This window comes from Diabrotica virgifera, chromosome 5, assembly GCF_917563875.1.
Source record: "Diabrotica virgifera virgifera chromosome 5, PGI_DIABVI_V3a".
Taxonomy (NCBI): domain Eukaryota; kingdom Metazoa; phylum Arthropoda; class Insecta; order Coleoptera; family Chrysomelidae; genus Diabrotica; species Diabrotica virgifera.
In genome coordinates this window covers 157,373,397-157,382,982 of record NC_065447.1, presented here as the reverse complement: position 1 = coordinate 157,382,982, position 9,586 = coordinate 157,373,397, and the positions used below count along the sequence as shown (strand labels likewise).

The following is a 9,586-nucleotide window of genomic DNA, read 5'->3' as shown; positions in this document are numbered from 1 at the left end:
AAAATTTTGTTGTTTCCGTCGAACTTTCTGTTCGGATGGTATATACTACTTTACTTGTATAGTAAAGACTAGGACAATTTTCAAGTTCTTTTCTTTCATTATGGTATTTTATTCTTATTCTTCTTCTTTACGTATTCGGAATATTAATTTAAATCATTCTTCTTCTTCTTGTGTTGAATCTCAAAAAAATTTTTGTTCGTAAAGCATGATATTTTACATTTTTCAATTTTTTGCATTATTGCACTTATATTAATTATGATAAACATTATATTTAACATCTTTTTTATTTAACAATGCCCTATTTATCTATATATATTATTGTTTTATTATTTTATTTTGGGTGTTGTACTGATTTTTGATACAGATTAGCACGAAAGCCTCATCCGGCACTTATAAGTTGTGTATGGCTTATATATAGCTGCATAGACACCTAGTGTTCTTTTTTTTCCTAGGGTACATATAAGTTATCCATAGGGTTGGGCCAGATCTATTGCCGTTTTTTTGGTCTTAATGACTGTTGATATACAGTTTAATGCTGTATATTATTTTTAGGATGATGTCTTTTATAAATTTTCTCTTTTGAAGTTAAAATAATTCTATGCATCTCTACTCTTCATGAGCCTCTGGTGTAGAATTATGGCGCTTTGAAGTATGATTGTAGTTTAGCTACTAGCATTTGTTATTTTCCATCTTTGCAAATCATATTTATGCATTTTTATACATATATTTTGTTCTTTAGTGTAGATCCCTGGTATGCATTTGATGGAAGTAGCATTTGCATTATGTATCATTATCTCTCTCTTTATTAACTTTTTGGTTAAGTCTTTTAGGACTAGTTTTATGCAGTTTTTTTAAACCCTTTGGTGTAGAACTTTGTCTTATTTGGCTTTCCACATAGTTGGTACTTTTATTTAATGGTTTATCTATAGTTGCATTTCATTTCATTTATTATATTATTATACTTATATTATCTTTATCTACTTATATGCTTTTACTTACCTTGTCATATTGAGTATCATTTTTATTGCCTTACTTTCGGTACTCAAGTTATCCGAGTACTTATTATTTTGTCGAGATTCAGTTCTTAGTAGCTCTATTAGCTATTTATTTTATTAAGGATGTAATATCCATTATACAATTACTTAAATTGGGTTATATGCCTTTTATTTTATATAAATACCAGAATATTTGCAATGCAATTCATTTTTAATATGTCTACATTATTTGACTATGGTTACTTACTTACTTTTGGATTATTAGTTAAATTTGATTATTACTTACACTTTATACTACATGTCTTTATAATTTTGAATTAATGTCATACTTTTTTAAAGTACATTTATTTTTTTATCCAGAGATAGATATTCTCTGATGTCATTTATTTATAATAAATATTTTATAGTGTGATGAATGCTACAATTCATTGGGTAATATTTTTATTTTCCCCAGAGTAACATCTGAAAATTATTTTGGTACTTTAAAATTTTTTATGATTAATAATTTAAATTAACTATATACATTGACTTAATAATTACTTTATTATGAGTATTTATTTTTGATTTGTTTTGAACGATTACTACTGCATATATTTATTTCTAGTTAGAACTATGTCTTTTTATTTTCTTTGAGAAAAATTTCTCACCTGTCTTCGAAATTTTTCTGATGAGTGGAGGGAGTGTGTAACATTCCTGTTTTCTTTGAGAAAAATTTCTCACGTGTGTTCAAAATTTTTCTGATGGGTGAGAGGAGTGTGTAACGTTACAAACGTCACATCTTTGATATTTTATTTTTAAATAATTATTTTACCTTATTTCCTTTAATATTTCACTAATCATTATCTTCTTCTATTTGGTTTACCCATTTTCCCCTTTAATAAAAATCGGTTGGCGTCCATTCTATAATAGGCAACCCTATTTACATTGTATCTTCTCTCGTGTTCCATGTTCGTTATTTCAAATTTCGGTCCAAGGTTCGTTGTCATGTCATTTTAATGACAGTGACAACCCCCATATCTCATTCTCAAAATGGAGGTGGAAATGTTTTAAAAAGCAGAGTAGCTCCAAAATTAAATCATTTTTATTTCAACAAATCATCTTCCTCTTGGGGTGAGCTGCATATAGTTTTTTTTTAATAATTTCTTACAGTAATTATATTTCTTTGTCTAACAGTTTTTCTAATGTTTTTTATCTAACCTAACTTCCAATGTCAGACCATGTGTTCTGATATTTTAGTTTCAAATATAATTTATCTTTTAATTTACATGTATGCACGTTTGGTAATCAGAATTTTAACTATTCTCATCTAAATTCTATGTAATTTACCCTTGCCAATTACTATTTCTGAATACTGTTTGGCAAAGGTATATTTTGGTTTTTCTTCTTGATGATTGCTATGTGTCTCTGTTTTATAGTTTTTGGGAATAAAGATCACAGTCCTCCCTCCGGGAGCTTCAAGCCATCCTCACCGGTGATGGAACTAGGGCTATACCACAACAATGGACCATGAAATCTAGGCTGCAACACTGAACATCTTTTGCTGCACTGACCTAGGGCCTCAACATCTGCCCAGGTCAAGAGAAGTCCACAGCAGTACCATTCGACATCAAGAAGATACCATCAGCTACCAAAAGCCATAAGTATAATCCAGAATTGTTAGTTTTTGGCAAGAATTTGAATACATTTGTTAATGCAATTTACTAAGTCATTCTATTTATTATATCTTTATGAACAATAAACATGATTAGTTAAAATATATTGTTTTGTTTGCTACCATTCTAAATTTTCAGAGTTCATTCTAAGGTTAGGACAAGACGAACACACACCTGAGTGACTGAGCTAAGCTAAGGGTGTGACGATATCTATCTTAGTTGGTTGAAGCAATATTTTCGGATATTGTTTCAATTAGCTGGGGTAGTCCATCGCCGCTTATTTCGTTACAAATGGACAAAAGTAATGAAGGAATAGTATACCCTTTGGAACTTCCCTAATTGTTGTGGAGCTATGGACGGTAAACCTATCGCTATTTGCTGTCCTCTGAAGTCGGAATCGTATTTTTTCAATTGAACAAACGTTCAGCAGTATTCTTTTTGCAATTGTGGATGCTAATTATAACTTTCTATACACTGACGTCGGTACAAATGGCAGAGAAAATGACGCAGTAGTGTTTTCCAAATGTACATTTAACGAAGCTCTGGAGAACAATTTGCTAAATATACCTGAAAATGGTGTTTTTGTTGAGGATGACGCTTTTCCTCTTAGAACCTATCTTTTGAAACCTTATAGCAAGAAATCATTAACTAGGGAGGAAAGAGTATTTAATTATCGGCTATCTCGAGCTCGTCGCCTACCAGAAACTTCATTTGGCATACTTGTGTCTCGTTTTAGAGTATTCGAAAAGCCTATTCCTCTCAAAGTAGAAACAAATGAATTACTGGTGAAAGCTACTTGTGTTCTTCATAATTGGCTCAGACAAACCTTTATTTGCAAAGGTTAACTGAGGGATTGATTGATGTTGAATTATGGGAGGAAGGCAGAATTGTACCTGGAATATGGCGACAAACTACACACGACGGCCTCAGAGACATAACACTTGCTACAAGTAACAACCACAAGAAAGTTGCTGCCGCTGTACGTGATGATTATGCAGATCTGTTCTGTTCAACTGAAATTGTACGGTGACAGTTGAAAATGATTTAAATGGTTTATTCTTGTATAATTGTTCTGTGGTTTTGTTGTTTATACGTGTAAGGTAAGCAACCAAGGTGAAGTGGGACATTTTACGTCTAAAACGATCAACTATATTTTTCAGCTATTTTAAATCGATATGGTTTTTATTTTCAACTTACTACAATATCCTACAATCCACGTAATACGTATGTACTTATAATTGCTAGTAGTATGAAAATAACAAAATGCTATACTTACTGTACTTGCTGAGCTGCTCCTCGGTACACAAACTGCACGTAAGAATGAATCGGATTGTTTGTACCAAAAAAGATTGGGGACATAAACGTCATCTGGCCCTGTACCACTTTTTACGGATTGATTTACTTTAGCCAGTTCAGATGAATATCGGGTACGAATTGTTTTTATTTTTAACCTAATATCTTTCACCGTCACTCCCTGAAGATTCAGCTCTTTCTCTTAACGCTTTTTCTCTATGGGTTTTATTTTTATGTGTCTCTAGTTTAGTGTTCCAAAAACACTGACGGTATTTTATTAAACACATAATTAGAGGATTATGGTCGTCTTTCCACTTAAAAACCATGATAACAAACGTACAAACCCAACAACTACGCACTTTAAACGCGACAATAAACAACCATGTTGACCTGTTGCCGCCGTTCACTAGTAGTCTACAGTCACTGCCTACTATAGTCGCTGCCGATGAGTCACAGCAACAAATGCATGTTTACATGGTTAACTTTGGATGATTCATCCGCGATGCATCCCCTAAAGTGAACAAAAGTAGAACTCGGTTCAACTTTGTTTAATATTCATTTTGGATGATCATTTTCGATGATTAATAGTTTACACGATTCATTTAATTTTAACTTTGGATGATCATCCCGGATGATCATCCAAAGTTTATTTTTCACTTTGGATGATTCATCCGGATGATCATCCAAAGTGTACCGTGAAAACGCGCCTTAAGTTTAACAGATGAACAACAGGGTTTTATACTGGAAGATCGTGTAGAGATGCAATATTCGTAATAAAGCAAATTGCTGAGAAATCACAATGTATATAATACTAGATCAGCATTTCTGTGTCTGACTGACTTGAAGAAAGCATTTGCCATGTCGGCCATAAAGATATAATCCATCTTCTGTATAATAGAGAAGTTCAACTAAATATCATAAAAACTATTGAAAACATGTACCACAACAACAAAATGGAAGTCAGAACAGATATAGGCAGCGGAATAAGATAGGGGGAGCCATTGAACCATATGCTCAATGTTTTTGACACCTATGCTAAAATTTCATGTTTGCCCAAAGACTCCTGAACCAGTACCATGGGCAGTCTTAGATCCATCAGTAAACCATATTAGGTCTCCCTTAATGTTTGGACTTATTGTTCTCCAGATGGTTTCTTCTTCTTAAAGTGCCTATACGTTCGGATGTTGGCGATCATCATGGCTATCTTGACTTTGTTTACTGCAGCGCGGAATAGTTCAGTGGTAGTCATGTTATACCACTTTCGTAAATTTTGAAACCAGGAAATGCGTCTTCTTCCCGGTCCTCTCTTACCATTTACCTTCCCTTGGAAAATTAGTTAGAGAAGGCCGTAACGTTCTTGATTTCTCATTACATGTCCTAGATATTCCAATTTTTTAGATTTGATGGTCATGAGAATTTCACAGTCTTTCCCCATTCTACGCAGGACTTCCACATTAGTAATTCGGTCAACCCAGGATAAACGTAAGACGCGCCTATAACAGCACATTTCCAAAGCTTCGAGCCGATTCATAGATGCAATAGTTAGTGTCCACGCTTCCATTCCATAGAGCAGAACCGTGAATATGTAGCATTTTAATAGATGGTTTAATTGTGTTAATCTTCTCCGTGAATATTAGTTCTGGTGTCATCATATCTGAGTTTATTTGAAAGATGGATTAAATCCATGATGGAAATGGAATGAATTTTCCATGAATGAAAATTCATGGAAAGATGGAAAGATGGATGAGGGGTCAAATATAGTTCGCCTTTTATCTTAAAATAAATTACTCATCAATTTATTTTTCCACCATATCTCTCTTACTTTGAATGTAATCGATATTTAACAGTGCTCGTTTTAAAGGTCCTTACACAGACTATAAAAGATATTGGTAGCATTATACCCTTAAAACCGACCGTTTCTCTATTATTTTAAGTTGAACACACCAATCTGAGTAAACAGAACTCTTTTCACCTACCATATCTCTTTTGATATTATAACTAGAAGATTTATGAAGAAACGAATCTCTTTGGTTTTTCATGACCTACAAAAATGTTTTAAATTGCGTTTTTCGTTAGACGCATAATTTTCAAGGTATTAGGAAAAACCGTCATAAAATGATACATTTTTCTATGAAAATGGCACATTTTCAACCACGAATAACTCAAAAAGTATTGAGTTTCCAAAAATAAAACAGTTTTTGCTTAGAATTAGGTTCTCTAGTCACTTCCGTGATTATTTTGACCAAAAAATTTTGGACCCACAAGAAGGGGTGGGAATCTCCCACAAGATAAAAGCGCAGATCGGCATAGGATAGACTTTTAATTAAGGTGATACAGTAGCGATCAACAGGTAGCCAAAACGCGTTCCAAGATTGCGGCTATAATTTTGAATATTTTTTCGAGATATTTGGCACACGTATTCGTAATATAATAAAGAATGGCGGTACAGAGCCCAATTTAAAAAATATATTAATATGTGGAAATTACTCTGTAATTAAATACAATATTAAAAAAACGAGCCTGTACCGCCATTAAGAAGAACAAAAAAATACACTTTCTTCAAATAAACTTTTTTATCCGATGCCTAGATTTTGTGTCATTTTGGAACTACTAATGAAATAAAAAATTTTAGTAGTTCCAAAATGACACAAAATCTAGGCATCGGATAAAAAAGTTTATTTGAAGAAAGTGTATTTTATTGTTCTTCTTAATGGCGGTACAGGCTCGTTTTTTTAATATTGTATTTAATTACGGAGTCATTTACACATATTAATATATTTTTCAAATTGGGCTCTGTACCGCCATTCTTTATTATATTACGAATACGTGTGCCAAATATCTCGAAAAAATATTCAAAATTATAGCCGCAATCTTGGAACGCGTTTTGGCTACCTGTTGATCGCTACTGTTTCCTCTTAAGAGATAATTAGCGGCTATTCCCAAAATTCCATTAAAATCTATGCGGTAGGATAGAATTCGGAGTTAATATTCTGTTTTGCTTTCATTGACTGGCGTATAAATAAATTTAAAATAGTAACAAAGTTATACTTATATTATTACTATTTATTTTAAAGTTACGTGAAACCATTAACTTGTTACGTGTCAAGAAAATAATTTAGTTTTTACCAAATCGACAGGTAGCTACGTAACTTATTTAATATTTGTACAGGGATATTCACTATATTTTGACCCCCCTGTAAACTGCTTTATTTACAGAATTAGAAAAAAATGTAAAATACAAAAGTTACACGATTTTTTATGTTGTTTTCGAAAATAATAGTAGATAAACAAAGAAAGTGCTAAAACCCTGTATATGGTTACACGTTTGAATAGAACGTTCTGTAATGAACATTTCCATATATTGAGTTTGATGGTTCTATGCGAGATAAAAGATATTTTGAATAAATCTCAGTCATACATAAATACCTATGTTAAATATTACACATATTCTAAATACAGCGTGTGTCAGCCAAATGGAATAAATTTGGTAGTCCAAATACTAATGGTTTTTTTTGAAAAATGATGAGATCTGCCGATTAGTATTTCAAATCTAAATTTTTTACATACAATAATAATGTATACAGGGTGTCCCTATTTAGAGATATGACGTCATCGTTAATTTTCTTAAATGGCAACACTGTTATTTTAATAGCTATTTAGATAGAGCGTGTAAAGTTATACATAACTGCAAAATATCAAATTTTTATTTTCTAATATTTACAAGACAATAAAAAATAAATTTATGTCTGTAATGTGGAATAAACTTAATAGCTCAAATAATAATTGTTTTTTTTTTGAAAAATGTTCAGACCTGTCGATTAGTATTTTAAATCGAAATTTTTTACATACAAAATAATTTATACAGGGTGTCCCAGTTTAGAGATTTAATGTTATTTTTTATTATCTTGTAAATGTTAAGGAATAAAAATTTAATATTTTGTAGTTATGTATAACTTTACACACCCTATCAAAATGACAGTGTTGCCATTTAAGAAAATCAACGATGACGTTATTTCTCTAAATTGGAACACTCTGTATACATTATTATTGTATGAAAAATACCTATACATAAATACCTATGTTAAATATTACACATATTCTAAATACAGCGTGTGTCAGCCAAATGGAATAAATTTAGTAGTTCAAATACTAATTGTTTTTTTGAAAAATGCTGAGACCTGTCGATTAGTATTTCAAATCTAAATCTTTTACATACAATAATAATGTATACAGGATGTCCCTATTTAGAGATATGACGTCATCGTTAATTTTCTTAAATGGCAACACTGTTATTTTAATGGCTATTTAGATAGAGCGTGTAAAGTTATACATAACTGCAAAATATCAAATTTTTATTTTCTAACATTTACAAGATAATAAAAAATAAAGTTATGTCTGTAATGTGGAATAAACTTAATAGTTCAAATAATAATTGTTTTTTTTTTGAAAAATGTTCAGACCTGTCGATTAGTATTTTAAATCGAAATTTTTTACGTACCAAATAATGTATACATGGTGTCCCAATTTAGAGATTTAATGTAATTTTTTATTATCTTGTAAATGTTAAGGAATAAAAATTTAATATTTTGTAGTTATGTATAACTTTACACACCCTATCAAAATAGCTATAAAAATGACAGTGTTGCCATTTAAGAAAATCAACGATGACGTTATTTCTCTAAATTGGAACACTCTGTATACATTATTATTGTATGAAAAAAATTTCCATTTGAAATACTAATCGACAGGTCTAATCATTTTTCAAAAAAAAAACAATATTATTTGAACTATTAAATTTATTCCAAATTACAAACATAACTTTGTTATTTTTTATTATCTTTTAAACGGTACGGAATAAAAATTTCATATTTTTCAGTTATGTATAACTTTACACACCCTATCAAAATAGCTATCAAAATGATAGTGTTGCCATTTAAGAAAATCAAGGATGACGTCATATCTCTAAATTGGGACATCCTGTATACATGATTATTGTATGAAAAAAATTTCCATTTGAAATACTAATCGACAGGCTTAAGCATATTTAAAAAAAGTCATTAGTATTTTAACTATTGAATTTATTACCTTTGGCTGACACGCGCTGTACATATAATAATATTATAAATATTATACATACTTATGTTTTTAATTATCTATTATCTCGCTTATTTTTTCAGATAGGTCCATCAAATTCAATATGTAAATATTCATTACAGAAAGTTCTATTCAATTGTGTAACCACATACAGGAAATTCCATTTAAATTAAAAAATTTAACATCTATGGCCATTTTGTTTGCACTTTATTTGTTTTTTCACTCATATTTTCGAAAACTGCATAAAAAATCGTGTAACTTTTGTACATATTTTACATTTTTTTTCTAATTCTGTAAATAAAGCAGTTTACAGGGGGGTCAAAATAATAATATAGTGAATATCCCTGTACATACTTTCTCACCAAACTTAGAATCGGTATTATACATTTTTAAAAGTATCATACATTTTTAAAATCTGTATTTCAAAAGCTTTTAAACGAGGTGCTACATGATTATAGTTTCTGATTCAAAAAATCGAGATTATAGACTAAGAGCCGCTATAGGTGAAATTTCTTAATCATTTTAGACACGATGGGACCCTATAACTTAAAT

The 9,586-nt window shown here is 30.8% G+C and overlaps 1 pseudogene; it reads left to right on the top strand.

Annotated features, from left to right (window-relative positions):
- The first annotated feature begins 1,406 nt into the window (after positions 1-1,406).
- On the top strand, positions 1,407-3,492 carry LOC126885508 (uncharacterized; annotated as a pseudogene).
- The last annotated feature ends 6,094 nt before the right edge of the window (positions 3,493-9,586 follow it).